This window comes from Podarcis tiliguerta, assembly GCF_965153285.1.
Source record: "Podarcis tiliguerta genome assembly, chromosome: 5".
Taxonomy (NCBI): Eukaryota; Metazoa; Chordata; class Lepidosauria; order Squamata; family Lacertidae; genus Podarcis; species Podarcis tiliguerta.
Genome location: NC_139538.1, coordinates 7,743,238 through 7,761,066, shown reverse-complemented (window position 1 = coordinate 7,761,066; position 17,829 = coordinate 7,743,238).

Genomic DNA, 17,829 nt, shown 5'->3' with positions numbered 1-17,829 from the left:
AGGCATTCCTAGGGGTAGGTTGCCACCTTTTTGCCTGGCACAGCTCCTGTGCCATTAAAAACCATGGGGCAGGGTGGGGGAATCAACAGGTAGGATGTCATCCTCCTCCAGTCCCAATCTCTATATCTCTATAAGACATGTGCCAAGGCATAGCTCAGTCCGTAGAGCACGAGACTCTTAATCTTAGGGTCGTGGGTTCGAGCCCCACATTGGGCAAAAGATTCCTGCATCACAGGGGGTTGAACTAGATGACCCTCACAGTCCCTTCCAGATCTATGGTTCTATGAATCCCAGTCCAAACCGGCAGCTCTTCCACTCTTTACTGTTAAGCTGGCCTCTCCAAGGAATCCCCAACTAATAATATTCCACCCTGCCTGATCCCTGTGAGTACTTCGATTGGACCAGACTTTGCGATGCCAATTTGTCCTTGTCTGCCGACTGCAGTGTTGCATATTCCATATGTCCCACTGTGCTACGTGGATTGACAAGCCTGTTGTGAAAGCATTTCCCTGCCTCTCCCACCCAGCAAGCTTGGGATACTGTCCCAATGCCACGTGGCTTGTCTCACTTGCTCGAGCCGTCTATAATTAGTGGACACTACTGTGTGGCTTGCGCAGACAATGCTTTCTCCTGCTTTCTGCTGGTGATCTGGGACAAGCTATGTGGGAGGCAGCATCTGGGACAGAGTGGGGCAGGAGCGGTTGGGGCAGGGCTGCATTATAGGCTCAAATTGTCCTGTTCTGCTGAAGAACCTGGCCATTTTGCACCAGCTAAAGTATCTGAACCTCCTTTGCAGACAGCCACACGTATAGCGCATTGCAGTACTCAACCTGGAGCTTACCTGTGTGTAGGCCACAGAAGTTAGGCTATCCCTCACTAATTAATAATCATAACAGCAGCAACTAATCCTCTTGACCTCACCTCCGCCGCTCTCCCCACTCATTTGCAAGATATTAAAGCGGGGGTGTGACCACGGGGGTGGATCCTGTGGCGGTTGCAGGGCGGCAGGGTTCTGAACATTTTGCCTGGGGCACCCCCAAAATCCACCACCCCGTTCCGCCTCTCATTAAAGCCTCGTCTGGTTGTGATGGCCCCTCGCGCGGCACTCTTTCCTCCCAGCCCCTTCTCCGGCTCAGAGTTTTCATTCAGCCAGACGATGAATAATTCAGCTCCTTTAATCTTCCTTATTAAGTTGCTCCCTCAGGCCTCAGATCATTTGTTGCTTGGCTCTGAAGTGCCTTCAATTTGTCCGCTTCTCTTCGATCCCTCCAGGACCCGGGGAGAACCCAGGATTGGTGGGAAAGTGGAGGGTAGCTGGGAGGGGAGACTGAAAGGGCTACGTGTGGCTCCCTTCCTCTCCCCAAGATCCCTAGACATAAGGAAGGATAGCTCCTCTCTCTCTCTCTATCTTGAGGTTTGGGGGATGAGCTAGAGAATGCCTCCATGCGCATGAAGATTGGCACGTTCTCACCCTACCACACACTCTCCTCTCAGGAAAGGCGGCAAGGATCCTTCTCAGATCCTAAAGGGAATCCATTTGGGGGTTCAGTGAGTGGAACGATGCTCAGGAGGCAGGACTGAGAAGCAAAAACCAGCAGTGTGTGCCTTGCTGAGAAGAAGAGATCAAAGCTAGCAGCAGGTTGAACTGATTTGGGGCACTTCTTACTTATGTGGTGCCGTCACCGTGCAGAGCAATGTAAAGCAACAAGGCAGAATTGGGGAGTCCTCAAGGAGCTTACATTCTCAAGTTCAGCAATGAGTGGGAGACTACGGAGGGAAACCTGGGCGGAGCAGGGGCAGGCTAAGGAAATGAAAACGAAAATTCAGTTGCAGAAGCCAAGATACAAAAGCAATGATTTCCTCCTGCTCCACTGCAGGCAAAAAATTACTCAGCAATGCTAAGCTGGTCGCGTTACCGGTTTCACCAATTACAACCGCTGTGAAGGATAGTTTGTATGCCTTTTAGCTCTAACTGAATTTACTCTGGCTGTACTTTTTTGCATTTCATTGACATTTCATGCCAACTTTGGGTCATTTTGACACCGGGCAAAACCTCAAGCACCTCCCCCCCTCCCCCATCCCTGCTGTTGCCTGCCCAGGCCTTTTGAATGATTGTTTTTATGCTGCACCGATTGCTTTTACTGTTTTAAATAAAAATTTTTGCATGTTTTCCGTTGATAAATTTTTCATTTGTTTTACTGCGGTTGGGGGGGGGAGGTGAAATAAAGTGGTCCTGTGAGTTTTATTGAATGGCAAGGTATGCATTTTTTAAAAGCCCCTTAAAAACAATGGAAGAAAGAATAGTGTGGACTATTAGCCAAACAAAATAATGGTTGCTAAGCAGTCATAACAATACTCATAGACTGGTTTTATTACACCAGTTCAACTGTAATGGATTCTCCAAAATAAATCTGGAGAGTTGTCATTTTGGTGAGGGTGATGGCAGTCCACTGCTAAAGATCTTTTTTGTTCACGGGATGGTAGGATTGTATCCGCTCAGAGCAGACTCATTTAAATTAATGGACCTAAATTAGTCATGTCTCCTAATTCCAATGGGTCTGAGTAGGGCCAGCATTGGCTACAGCTCATAGTCCACAAAGTATCCCCGGGAGAGAGAATTATCTACTTGCACTTTGATGTGCTTTCGAACTGCTAGGTTGGCAGGAGCAGGGACCGAGCAATGGGAGCTCACCCCGTCATGGGGATTCAAACCGCCGACCTTCTGATCGGCAAGCCCTAGGCTCTGTGGTTAAACCCACAATGCCACTCGTGTCCTTCTTATCCTCCATGAATTTATCTTAAGCCCTTTTAAGGCCATCCACATGGGTAGCCATCACTAAATCCTGTGGGAGCGAATTCTGGAGTTTATGCACTGTGTGAAGTCCGTTGGTCTTTGCTGAATTTCCCAACATCCTGCCTCATTGGATGCTCCTGAGTTTCAGTATCATGAGAGCTACCTGACTGGCTCTACACCTGACATAATTCTGTACACCTCTGTACACCTCTCTCCCCTACCTTGCTCACCTTCTTTCTAAACTAAAAGACTCTGATTGCGTATTTCCCCTCTCAACACCCATTTGATGATGTTGGTTGCCCTTTTCGGAACCTTTTCCTGCAAGCTCATTGTTCATACCATGCATTCCACCCCATAAACATACAGTGGAGCAGTGATTTGCAATGACTTTGACTGGAGGACCATTTAAAGCAGGCACCCCCATATTCGGCCCTCCAGATGTTTTGGGACTACAGCTCCCATCATCCCTAGCTAACAGGAGCAGTGGTCAGGGATGATGGGAGTTGTAGTCACAGAACATCTGGAGGGCCGAGTTTGGGGGTGCCTGATTTAAAGCTAGCACAGAAGGCTGCACACACCTGCACACCCACTTCGAAACGCAGATTGTTGATGAATCCCAGGCTCATGGCACATAACCTGCTCCAGAGGTAGGACTCGAAGCAATGGCTTCCAGTTGCAAGAAAGGAGATTCCGACTAAATGTCAGGAAGAACTTTCTGATAGTAAGAGCTGTTTGACAGTGGAACGGTCTCCCTCGGGAGGTTGTGGGCTCTCCTTACTTGGAGGTATTTAGGCAGAGTTCAGATGGCCATCTGCCATGGATGATCTAGTTGAGATTCCTGCATTGCAGGGGGTTGAAATCGATGACCCTTGGGATCCCTTCCAACTCTACAGTTGTATGATTCTGTGATCTGCCTCTCTCTATTGGATCTGGATTGATTACTTGGAGCTAAGTGGTACCTTTGGGGATGCCAGAACTGGGCCCAGGGACCACTTATTGCAAAGAAAGGAAGTCAAGACTGCCCTCCTGACCATTGCATTTGAATACGCTAATTCATTTCTTAATATATGCACATTTAAATTTGACCCTTAACTTCTGATAATGCTGAAGTGGGAAAAGGAAAACGAAAGAGGGAAAAAGCCAGGCTGATTTAAAACTCTCTCGGCAGTGCGCTGGCTCTTATCGGTTCCTGCCAGCCAATGAATTTAAGGGATTTGGAGGTGGGAGGCAGCACCCCACTCTGGAGACCTTTTTGGCACAGATCCTGGACTTCCCCTGATCACGGGCGAAACTGCTGTTTGGTGGGGAGATGTTAAGAGGGTCAGAGCAAGCAACTCTCCCGGCAGCTCAGCACATTGCAGGGTTGCATTGCTGGAGCAATGGATGGGACAATTCTGCTGATTTCACTGTGTCCCTCAGTTGCTCACTTTCCAGCCTTAGGTTCAGTTCTCTACATTTCTCTGTCAGTTTGCAATTAAAAAATATATTTTCTAAATCCTGGTTGGCATTTTAGTGTGAATTTCTCTTAATATACACACTTGGGTATGCAATTTCCCGTAATAGAATGTGCTTTTCAAAGTCATTTTCACTAGCATATGCATTTGTATGCAGACTTTACCCTAGCATGTGTAATTTTTGTACATATCATCAAGCTGGAGAACTGCAACGCAAAATTCAGAGAAGTGCAAATTTTCAAAAGAGGGTTGTGTTTTGATTTATGTATTGTTTGGGAATATACAGATGAGGTACGTCCGTCCTTAAATGCAAAGTGAATTGAATTTCTCCCCCATCCACACAAGACAGAGGTGCGTGTTGTGGGTTGGAAAACCAGCTGCTCTGAATGCAGGTTTGCAACCAGTCCTAGTCGGAGTTGCATGACCACGCTCACCGTTTTTGAGTGGGTCAGGACTGGACGCAACCTGGGGAAGCAGAGGTGGCGGCTCAGAAATGCTTTTTAACAACTGAGGTTGGCACACCAGCTGCATCCCTGTCAGGAGAGAGCAAATAGTTAATCACACACTGGCAACATCTGGGCTGGGCTACCGTAATGCACTCGACATGGAGCTGCCTTCAATAATGGTTTGGAATCTTCAGCTGATACTAAATGCGGCTGCTCTGTGGTACCAGGCAGACAGAACATATTCTTCCCATATTGGACCAGTTGCCTAAGTGTTCGATGGCCCAGTTTAAAGTGCAGTCCTAAATGGCTTGGGACCATAGAATCATAGAATCATAGAGTTGGAAGAGACCACAAGGGTCATCGAGTCCAACCCCCTGCCAAGCAGGAAACACCATCAGAGCACTCCTGACATATGGTTGTCAAGCCTCTGCTTAAAGACCTCCAAAGAAGGAGACTCCACCACACTCCTTGGCAGCAAATTCCACTGTCGAACAGCTCTTACTGTCAGGAAGTTCTTCCTAATGTTTAGGTGGAATCTTCTTTCTTGTAGTTTGGATCCATTGCTCCGTGTCCGCTTCTCTGGAGCAGCAGAAAACAACCTTCCTCCCTCCTCTATGTGACATCCTTTTATATATTTGAACATGGCTATCATATCACCCCTTAACCTCCTCTTCTCCAGGCTAAACATGCCCAGCTCCCTTAGCCGTTCCTCATAAGGCATCGTTTCCAGGCCTTTGACCATTTTGGTTGCCCTCCTCTGGACACGTTCCAGTTTGTCAATGTCCTTCTTGAACTGTGGTGCCCAGAACTGGACACAGTACTCCAGGTGAGGTCTGACCAGAGCAGAATACAGTGGCACTATAACTTCCCTTGATCTAGACGCTATACTCCTATTGATACAGCCCAGAATTGCATTGGCTTTTTTAGCTGCCGCGTCACACTGTTGACTCATGTCAAGTTTGTGGTCAACCAAGACTCCTAGATCCTTTTCACATGTACTGCTCTCAAGCCAGGTGTCACCCATCTTGTATTTGTGCCTCTCATTTTTTTTGCCCAAGTGCAATACTTTACATTTCTCCCTGTTAAAATTCATCTTGTTTGTTTTGGCCCAGTTCTCTAATCTGTCAAGGTCGTTTTGAAGTGTGATCCTGTCCTCTGGGGTGTTAGCCACCCCTCCCAGTTTGGTGTCATCTGCAAATTTGATCAGGATGCCCTTGAGTCCATCATCCAAGTCGTTGATAAAGATGTTGAATAAGACTGGGCCCAAGACAGAACCCTGTGGCACCCCACTAGTCACTCTTCTCCAGGATGAAGAGGAACCATTGATGAGCACCCTTTGGGTCCGGTCAGTCAGCCAGTTACAAATCCACTGAGTGGTAGCATAGTCAAGACCGCATTTTACCAGCTTCTTTACAAGAATATCATGGGGCACCTTGTCAAATGCCTTGCTGAAATCAAGGTAGACTACATCCACTGCGTTCCCTTCATCTACCAGGCTTGTAATTCTGTCAAAAAATGAGATCAGGTTAGTCTGACATGACTTATTTTTCAGAAATCCATGCTGACTATTGGTGATCACAGCATTCCTTTCTAGGTGCTCACAGATTGTTTGCTTAATGATCTGCTCCAGAATCTTCCCTGGTATTGATGTCAGACTGACTGGGCGGTAATTATTTGGGTCCTCTCTTTTCCCCTTTTTGAAAATAGGGACAACATTTGCCCTCCTCCAGTCTGCCGGGACTTCGCCTGTTCTCCAGGAATTCTCAAAGATGATTGCCAGTGGTTCTGAGATCACATCTGCCAGTTCTTTTAATACTCTTGGATGCAGTTCATCTGGCCCTGGAGACTTGAATACATCTAAACTAGCCAAGTATTCTTGTACTATCTCCTTAGTTATTCTGGGCTGTGTTTTCTCTGCTGAATCATTTGCTCCAAATTCTTCAGGTCGGGCATTGTTTTCTTTATCGGAGAAGACTGAGGCAAAGAAGGCATTGAGGAGTTCAGCCCTTTCTGTGTCCCCTGTTTGCATTTCACCATCTTCTCCTCTGAGTGACCCCACTGTTTCTTTGTTCTTCCTTTTGCTACGAACATACCCATAAAAGCCTTTTTTGTTGTTTTTAACCTCTCTAGCAAGCCTGAGTTCATTCTGTGCTTTAGCTTTTCTGACTTTGTGTCTACACGTGCTGGCTATTTGTTTGAATTCCTCTTTGGTGGTTTCCCCCCTTTTCCATTTTTTGTACACATCCTTTTTTAATCTTAACTCCGTTAAAAGTTCTTTAGATAGCCACCCTGGCTTCTTTAGGCACCTTCCATGTTTCCGTCTCATTGGTATTGCCTGAAGTTGTGCCTTTACTATCTCCCTCTTAACAAACTCCCAGCCATCATGAACTCCCTTTCCTTTTAGTATTACTGTCCATGGGATCTCACCCAGCACTTCCCTAAGTTTTATGAAGTCAGCTTTCTTAAAGTCAAGAAATTGAGTCCTAGTATGCTTGGCTGCTCCTTTCCGCTGTATAGTAAACTTCAGAAGAGCATGATCACTTGCGCCTAATGATCCTTCCACTTCTACCCCATTAACCAGGTCATCGACATTGGTTAGGACCAGATCTAAAATGGCTGTTCCTCTTGTTGCTTCTTCCACTTTCTGGACAATAAAGTTGTCTGCAAGGCCAGTGAGGAATCTCTTTGACCTTATGCTCTTGGCTGAGTTTGACATCCAACATATATCTGGGTAATTGAAGTCTCCCATTACTACTATCTCCCTTCCTTTTGCATGCTTGGCCATCTGTTCCAGGAAGGCATCATCTATGTCCTCTGTTTGGCTTGGGGATCTATAGTAAACTCCCACAATGAGGTCACTGTTATTCTTCTCTCCCTTAATTTTGACCCAAATGCTTTCACTTTGGCTTTGAGGTTCTAAATCTTGGATCTCTTCACAGGTATACACATCCCTGACATATAACGCCACTCCTCCTCCTTTTTTGTCTGGTCTGTTTCTCTGAAATAGATTGTATCCCTCCATTTTTACATTCCAATCGTGGGACTTATCCCACCAGGTTTCAGTGATGCCTATTATGTCATATTTAGTTTGCTGTACCAAGAGCTCAAGCTCATCTTGTTTATTTCCCATGCTTTGTGCATTAGTGTACAGACATTGAAGTCCATTAGTCATTCCCCTGTGTCTCTTATTTAAGGATTTTTTCCTCCCACCACTAGGTCTGCTTGCTGTTTGCTCCATTTGGTCTATGACATTTGGATGATCATCTTCATCCAAATGCCATGTGATCTAAAGGCCTGGGAATTAATAAATGGTAGGATTTTGACTAACAGGGATATGATGGGAGAAATACAAGCTGCAGAGGAATTCCTGGGGTATCCTATGCCAAATGACCTGACCAAGCTGAGGCCATTAAGAAACAAGACAGGACCATTGAGGACCATCGGCAATGCAGGAGAACTGTCCTTCCCCCTTGCCCTGAGGTGTGAACAGGGAATGGGGATTGGAGGGTTGCCAGGGTAGCTGGGGGTTAAGGTGACAGGAAAAGAGTCTTGAGCAAGGGTTGCTGGTAAGGAGGAGGAGGAGAAGGAGGAAAAAAAATGGGAATCCATCTTGGGCTGGCTGGCTGAAGGCTGGCTGGGAAAGATGTCTTGGACTTCAGGACTGCACTGCTGTGGGGTACAAGCCCCTCTTGAAATGATCATGCCGTAAGATCTGTAGCCCCTCCTTGCAGACTGAAGGTGTAAATCAGTGAATAAACCATACTTCTATTACAGTCTCCACTGCGTTTCAATTCTCCAAAGGAGCACAGACCCTAGTTGAGGACTGAGACCCCTGAAATCCCTTGTATGGCAGGGATGGGGGTAGGTCCTAACATTCTCATAGCCTGCCTGCAAACTGGCGGCCGCAGGGACAGCTGTGGGTAGGATTCCTGCATTGCAGTGGGTTGGACTAGATGACCCTTGGGATCCCTTCCACCACAGCACTTATATGATTCTGACTTCGGACTAGTTGACGTTTTGCAGTCCTCTTCAAGGGCAGGTCCATGCAGAGCCCATTGCAATGAGATGGTCTCTCTCCATGCCTTCCACACACATGTACAAAAGCCAACCAGGCTGGGCCTTGACTCTTACTGCATCAGTGGCAAGAGGGCAGCATGCTCCACCACCCCAGAGAGCAGCAATAAAAGCTTAGCAGGTGCCGATTAGGTGGGGTGAGGGGCGCAGCATTGCCCTGCCTGCTTCCTAATGCCGCTCTTTGCTGCTAGTTACTGGGAGGGAGAGGGGCAATCCAATGGGGAGCCCAGTGCAGTGCTGGTGCTGTGGCAGAGCCCATTCAATGCTCCCGCCACCGCACCCACACTGCAACAAACTCCCTGCTGCCTCCCTGCTACTTGGCAGCAATGCCTGGGTAGCCAGAAATGCCATCCCTCCTGCGCTGCCAGTCCCCTCTGCTTGCTGAAAAGTCTGCGAAGTGTGTGTCCCACAGGAGAGCAAAAGTCTGGTTCTCACAGTGGCCGCTGGGTGCCCTCTGTACCCCAAGGCTGGCACACTTTCCTCTTCCTCATCCGGGACGCCTTCCTGTCCTCCAGTTCCTCCACAGCTCAGTCATGTGCCAAGGTGGTGGGGGGGGGAGGGGGTGACGGGTTCTTTTCTGAAATTGCTTGGGTGGAGAGAGAGAGCGCGCAGGCAAAAGAGACCCTTCCAGGGGCCTCTGCCCAGATGTTGTCAGTTAGTGGTGATAAGATCTCGGCATATTAATGCAAACAGCAGGGGCTTCGCGGGGTTTGGGAGGCGATGCTATCGCTCTGCAGGAATGCGGGGCAGCCCCAGGAGACAGTGCTTGCTTGCTCGGGGCACGCAGGCAGGTAGGAGGGAAGCCCTCTGTGTGAGGGGGACACAAGGAGAGGCTTGTGTATGAAAGCCTTCCGCAACCTGTGGCACCGATTGGTCGCCCATTACTCCCAGCTGAGCATAATGCGCAGGGATAATGCCATACCTCACTCAGATACCAATGGAAACAAGCGGGTGTGCTGTTTTCCTCTTGCATTTGTTTTCCCACTGAAGCTGGGGAGACAATACTGCAAAAGAGGATTTAAGGCGGTGCGGTTGAGTCTCCATTGCCCACGGCACATCTTTCTGTGAGTACACACACAAACACACACATGCATCTTTCCAGAAAAGCAATGCTTCTATCAGTATATAAAACACATTTTCCCTCCATTCTTATTATTGTCTCTGGTGGAAAGGAGAGCGGAGCAATGATTAAGGCACAGCTATGCTACAAAATTAAACCAGATTGGAACTAGCATAAAGGCCATTGTTTCCCTCCCTTCTAATAAATTAAAATCAAAATATTTGGAATTGTAGTTTTGTGAAGCTGATGAGGCTGCTGTGAAAAGATCTTACCATTCCAGAGTTTATTAAACTGAGAGCTCTGGCAGTTATCGGGAGCTCAGGCTATTTAAGTGATTTGAAACTGGCTTAAAGGTGTGGTTTTAGATCATACGCATACAATTTCCTGCATGCTCCTTGAAAAGCAAGAAGAAAAAGCTGTTGCCTCTATGTGTAGCCTTTGAAGGCCTGGCATATGAGAAGCTTCTCAGTTCCCATAAATGTTTGCTGGTGCAGACATACCTGACGCCACGTTCACACCATATAGTTAAAGCACTCTGATAGTGCTTTAGAGTCAGGTAGGTAGGCATGCTGGTATGACACAGTCAAAATAAATAAATAAAATTGTCCAGTAGCACCTTAGAGACCAACTAAGTTTGTTCTGGTCATAAGCTTTCATGTGCATGCACACTTCTTCAGAACTGATAGTGCTTTAAACAGCCATGGCTCCCCCCAAAGAATTATGGGAGCTGTAGTTTTCCAAGGTTCTCCTAACAACTCTCAGCACCCTTAACGGACTACAGCCCCCATAATCCTTTGGGGGAAGCCGTGGCTGTTTAACGTGGCATGACAGCACTTTACGTGTCTGGTGTGAATGGGGCCTAAAGAAAACTATGAATGAGACACTGTGCTATTCCCCTGGAAAAATAAATGTGAATGACTCAGGGTGTGATGGGCTATCCAGTGTTCCCTGCCCGCCCGCCATGGTCCTGCCTTCATTACTGGAGAACAAGGCGGAGGAGAATGGCAGATTGCCCCCCCTTTGCAGTTACGCATGTGGCTTCACGAAGGATCCCGCTGGTAAGTGTAGGGTTCATTCCTCCTCATTGTCTGGGGCAGCCTGTTGTCAATGGAAGCGCCAGGGTGTAAAACGCAAGCTCAGAGACAGCCCCTGATCTCTAATCTAGCACATAAATATGACCGAGAGCGGCTAATTGATTGTTCAGGCTCGCTACAGTCGTATCATCTGAGATACACGGGCAGCAAAGCAAGAAGGCACTGGAGGCACTTCGACTGTAATCTGCAATCTGTCAATTTAGCAGCGTGACTAAAGCGTCCGTGAATGGGAGAAGAAGGCTTGCACATCCATAATATTGATGCATAAGCGGCCGATGGGCAGAACTAACTGAATCTGCGGTTGGAAAGGCAGCAGTGGCGGCAGGAGTGGGGGGGGGATGGACAAGACAGCACCAGGCGAGGAAGTAATATCACAACAAAAGGCCCATTCCAAGTACCGTATTTTTCGCTCTATAAGACACTCCAGACCACAAGACGCACCAAGTTTTTGGAGGAGGAAAACAAGAAAAAAAATATTCTGAATCTCAGAAGCCAGAACAGCAAGAGGGATTGCTGCGCAGCGAAAGCAGCAATCCCTCTTGCTGTTCTGACTTTTTTGGTAGCTGCGCAGCCTGCATTCGCCCCATAAGACGCACACACATTTCCCCTTACTTTTTAGGAGGGAAAAAGTGAGTCTTATAGAGCACCTATTTCTGCACAAGCCCTCCTAGCAATGGATTATATCCAGGGAATATCTTGCTCAGGTGCCAACACCTCATGAAGCAACATCACCAGGCACAAGGCTTGTTCCGTCAAGGCTCCCATCTTCAGAGCCGTGGTGGGCATGCAACACCACAACAAGAGCTCGACTGCTGGGTTAGATGAAAGGCCCCTTGGGTTGTAGTCAGTGATGGCGTTCTATGGTGGCGAAGTCAAAGAAGAAGATGTAGGAACCTAAGAAGAGACTGATGGATCCATTTAATGGTCCACCTAGTCCAGCCTCCTGTTCTCACAGTGGCCGGTGAGAAACCCGCAAACAGGATCCGAGCACAAGAGCAACTCTTCCCTCCTGTGGTTTCTGGAACTTCTCCGTTGCTGACCACAACCACCCATTTCGCATCCACAGCTCAGCAGAATCTCACTCCATCATCCATCTCTGGCTGATCTCCTGTGACAGGGTCCAGCAGCATCCTGGAAAGATGCTCCACTTACCCAATGGCAGAGCCTGGCCTCGCCCTCCCAGCTCCTTTCCCTTTGCTAGCATGGGCCGGCTTTGGAGAAAGGGGCCCGCATTGGAGGAGCAATTCCTGTTATTCTTAGCCTGCTTCCAAAAGAGGCTGCGGGTCAGCCGCTCCTTTCTGCCTCACCTGGTGAGGAGGCCACGGGTTCGGAGGCAAGTTCCCACCCCTCCGCTGCCTAACGCCCACACCCCTTCCCAGTGGGCCGAGTTCAGCACAGCACAGCGCTAAGACAGAGGGAGTCGCACACCATAAATCAGGCCAGGCCGGCCAGACGACGACTTGCGGGCTCGAGGCCTGTTTGTTTTGGAAATGAGCGAAGCACATTTCAGAGGAGCCGGAGATTTACAGGCCCAGCCTGGGGCTCTCTCCGTGGGAGAACAAGGAAAAGGCATTGCCAGGACCTTGCAAATGGGGAAAGCAGAAGGCAACAGGGGAACCAGAGAGGGGAGGCTGCGACTGGGCCTGGACCAGTCTGGCAAAGAGTTGAGTTGAGTAATGGTGGCACAGAGACCATTGTCACGATGCCCTGCCCTCCTTTGTAGTCTCAGCAGCAAACATCCAGCTATCAGCTGGAAGTAAGGTTGTGGGGTTGCTACCTCTTCCTCATGTTTATGGGCTGCTCATATTTTGGGAGTCCTGTCCCTAATAAACAAAGGACCTCTTGCAAATGTAGCTTGCCCATATTTTCTGCAAAGGCAGAATCTTACGCTCCGAAAAATGTCCACTCCCCAACGCCTCCAGTTTCAAAAATATGCCTTTGTTCAGAGGAAATATGTGCTTCCGTGGGGCCAGAGAGGCAGGCTGTGCAAGTGATTTTTTTTTTTTCTTTTCCCCTTTGAAAAATGAGCTAATAAGGGCAAGTTGTTTTCAGGGAATATAATGCAGAGCGTTCCTGTTACCCGCGCCAACTTCACCCTGAAAATTGAAATTGCAATGTAGAAAATTAAGGGACGCTAATGACCGCCTTTCCGGCTCTGTGTTTAATAATTAAAATAAAATAGTGTTACTAGATATGCATGATTATGCTTGGTCACAATAAGGCTCTTGGTGTCATGCTTGGTTTTGTCCCCCAGACGCCGTGAGTAAGATGGACGGCTTCTTCCTAGGCTAGGCTAAAAGATGGCAAGGCCATCTCCAAAGGGGGATGGGAGCCAAGAAATGCTCAAAGCCATTAGGGAAAGTGGGGCACCAGTGCTCCACATAGTTCCTTGGCCCCCCTCTGACCTTATTTTGGTAGTTGGACCCATATTTACAAGCACATTACTGGAATAAACTTGACCCTGTTTAACCCTCTTGCTGGGCTTCCTGCAAGGAACACTGGACAAAATAGGAAGCTGTATTATACTGAGTCAGGCCATTGTGGTCCAGCTAGCTTTTTATTGTGGCCCATCTAGCTTTGTGTGTGTGTAGACACTCACATTAAGAGATCTGCAACTTTTCCCGGCATTCCAATTCCCAAGGCTTTTTGCAGAGGGAGGCCATGCCAGTGGATGTGGGTTATCTCTGTAAATAGTAGTGCAGACCTTAAGCCAAGGCTGGGGAATCTCAGGCCAGGGAACAGAATGCAGCCCTCAGTTTTCTGTCCCATTGGCTGCGTTCCTACACAGGCCATACCGCTTTCCCCCAAGCCATGCCTCTCTATGCTGGGATCAGACAGGAATCCCTTTGAACATTCCCTGACATTAAGTTTCGCCAAGATAAATGGGTCCTCGGTGAGGCAGGGCCTTCTTGGCCCTCAGCCAGGGCCTGTCTGTCCGACAAGGGCCTTGTCCGCTTCAGACGGAGCCTTCTGCTTCCATCCCTTAATCGCAGCCCGGTGATTTATGGGGGGAAGCTGGAGACCCCAATTCCGCTTCCCTTCCTGAGTCTCTCGCTAGCCTGAGAAGCGGCAGCGGCAGTTCCAAGTCAGGCAAGATTGATGAGGCTTAAAGGTGTTCTCTGCATACAGAAGCGTCTGTCTGGGCCTGCTGTGTGGCACAACACAGGATTAGTTGACGTACTACAAGACCTCGCAAAGAGGCAAGAGAGCTGGATTACAGGGGAGGGAGGCCTTCGCCTGAACCGTATTGTGGGGCCCCAAACCATCTCTGGCATCCCAACACGAGCTGCTGGAAAAAAGAGGCAGCCCACCCAGGTCCCATTTATGGAGTTGGGTGGCCGACGCAAAACAAACAAACACAAAATCCCCCAGATGACAACTTTATTTTAATTGCATGAAAGCACTGTCCACCATATTGAAACGTCCTCACAACTGGTGGGGTAAATATCTTCTTAGAGCTATCCTTAGGAGGTGGACTAGGTGCTCCAGGGAGTGATTACTGCTTCACTGCAGCAGGGGGAAGTACCACCTGCCTTGAAGGAGACAGTGGTGTGCCCATTTCTTAAAACGGCCTCCCCGGACCTTGAAGCATTAAACAATTATTGCTCTGTGGAAATGTCCCATTTGGGGGCAAGGTTTTTGAGGTGGTGGTGGCAATCTGCCTTCAGGCATGCTTGGCTTCCTGGAATCCAAGCAAGTCTGGCTTCATAGAATGAGAGAGTTGGAAGAGACCCCCAGGAATCTCAGCTAAAGCATCCATGACTGATGGCCATCCAACCTCTGCTTAAAAACCTCCAAGAAAGGAGAGTCCACAACCTCCCGAGAGAGACCTTTCCACTATCGAACAACTCTTCAGAAAGGTCTTCCTGATGTTTGGGCCTGGTCATGGCCTTGGTCACCCTGGTTGATGACATTTATCAGGCGAGAGATGGGGAGGCTGCTACGCTGCTCGGTCTCCTTGATCTCTCAGCGGCTTTTGGTACTGTTGGCCGTGATTATTTCCTTCTGGAGGAGCTCAGAGGGTTGGAGGAGCTGTGCTTCAGTGGTTCTGCTCCTCTTGTTTCCAGAAAGTGGTCATGGGGGGGCTACTGTTCAGTTCCATGGGAGTTGCCCCATGTTGTCCCACAGGGTTCCATCTCACCCCCCATGCTATGGAGCATCTAGGAGCTGTCATGAGGGGATCTGGACTGAAGGGTCCCCAATATGCAGTTGACATTCGCCTCTATCTCTCTGTTCCATCTGAATCAGGAGAGGCGGTTGAGGTGTTAGGCTGGTGCTTGGAGGCAGTGATGGGATGGATGTGGGCCAATGCACTGCAGCTGAATCCTGAAAAGACAGAAGAGCTGCATATCCCACCCAGGTCCTCATGTGCAGGAGGTGGGGGAGAAAGCATGCTCTGGACAGGAATTGCTTCACTGTACAGAGGCTGCCCAGCTTTTGACGGCCTTGGCTTGATCCCGTGGCCAGCTTTCGACAGCCATGGCCATGGGTTCATCCTGTGGCCAGCCTCATTGCTTGTATGTGTGTGTGTGTGTGTGTGTCTATATGTAAAGGTAAAGGGACCCCTGACCGTTAGGTCCAGTCAAGGACAACTCTGGGGTTGCGGCTCTCATCTCGCTTTATTGGCTGAGGGAGCCGGCGTACAGCTTCCGGGTCATGTGGCCAGCATGACTGAGCCGCTTCTGGCAAACCAGAGCAGCGCACGGAAACGCCGTTTACCTTCCCATCGGAGCGGTACTTATTTATCTACTTGCACTTTGACGTGCTTTCGAACTGCTATGTTAGCAGGAGCAGGAACCGAGCAACAGGAGCTCACCCCATCGTGGGGATTCGAACCCCCGACCTTCTGATCAGCAAGCCCTAGGCTCTGTGGTTTAGACCACAGTGCCACCCACGTCCTGGTGTGTCTATATGTGTGCATATATTATTCCTACATTGCAAAGGGTAGGACTAGTTGACTCTTGGGTTCCCTTTCTATGAATTCCGCCCCAGGAATGGTTCCTCTTGCATGAATCCTGCTGCATGAAAAAGCACAGGACAGAAGGAAAAGCAAGCTGACAGTCCCCGCTAATGTTTGTAGACAGTTTCTGGACACATTCCATGCTGGGCGCCTCGGTGGAGACTTCACGATCTCCCCCAAAAGCAGGCCCCCTGTGGCTTCCCCGGCAGGGACAGCCAATCTCCCACAAGGACGCTCCTTGGGAGCCAATCGATTCTTAATTAACAGGGCTCCTCGTCAGCGCCTCCACTAATTGCTACTCAGCATAATTGATTGTTAAACTGTCACTGACTAAGCTCCGGAGGTTTAACCCAGCGGGAGGCGACGGCTGGGCCCTGTGTTTTTTGTGCTGAGCTGCCAGAGCCCTTCACACCAGCCGCAGGGCAGGGGGGGAGTGTCACTTTACTGAGACTCAAAACAAATCAAAAAGCCAATTCCAGGAAGTTCACCAGAAAGGCAAGAAGTGGGTTCTGCAAACATAATTTGCTCCAATAAACTATTTAGGGTTGTCGGGACACTTCGCTGCTGTATTGTATTATCCGGTGCGAAATCATATTAAATTTGGTACGGTGCTTTCAGGTGTTCAAAGCTGCAGACCTCAAAAACAACTGCAAGCAAGTCTGATGGCTTATCTCCCACATTACAGGGGCGGAAGGTTGGCAACATCAACCCCACCATGTGGGAAACCCTTGTAGACAGACCTCAGCACCGGGAGACAGGCAATCAGATTGTGCATCTACAGCAGTGACCAGAGGAGGAATGACCACTGGGAGGAGCGCAGAGAGAAGAAATGTCATCATGCAACTGCAGCAGCATAACTGGACACCTTCATCTGCCCCGGCTGTAACAAAACATGTCTCTCCCGTCTCTACAGCCACAGCAGGTGCTGTAATCTTCAAACAGTTTCACCCCCAAAGGCACACTCCTCCGTTGTCTCCCAAGACAGGTGGATGCCAACGACAACAACAGATGAGGAGATGAGGAGACTGAGGCTTGTCCAAGTTCATGGCTGGAGTAAGATTTGAACACGGACCTCCTGTTTCACAGCTCTGTCTCTTAGCCACGGTGTTATCTGGGTAGGATCTAAGAGTTCTGCATCCCAACAGTCTCTGCAATGAATGTTAAATATTACATGGGGGGTGACCTCAAAGACAGCTTCATTGAGACCTTTAAAGATATTCCTGCCCTGAGGGGCTGTTCCAGCTGTTTGTACAGAAGCCTTGGCTCTGATGGTGTTATAAACTCCATTCATCATCGAGAAGGATCAATGGGTGTTTTCAGGAATTGCCAGCTGAGTTAAGGTGGAATTTTTGCCTAGGTGAGCACATGGGGCAAATAGTTAAGGGGAAATCACAGCAGACCTAAAGAATACTAGTACTCATCTTTTCTGCCTGCTCACAATGCCCTTCTGCAGGAATTGCAGATGTAAGGCTGCCAGCAATGCTTGTATCCTGCTGTTATGTACTGAGTTGAATAGGATCCAAAATGCAGCAGTCTGATTGGTCCTAGAACAATAGGATCCAAAATGCAGCAGTCTGATTGGTCCTAGAACAATAGGATTCAGAATGCAGCAGTCTGATTGGTCCTAGAACAATAGGACCCAGAACGCAGCAGTCTGATTGGTCCACAGGATCCACCCAATCCAGGTCCAGGTGGAAGTGAATCCGCAATCTGATTGGCCTACAGGAGAATCCCAGAACTAGCCAATCATGTGGGGCCCATTGTGTAAATAATGTATATAAAGCAGACATTATGGATGAATTTCCATTCCTCCTCACCGCTATGAGTTGAATAAAAAGCATGAAATCCACTCTTGACTCTGAGTATATTTCACCTGCAAATAAACAAGGCGCCAAACAAGCAAAGACTTTACCATGTTCTTTTGAACGCAGTTTTGAAATGTGTCAT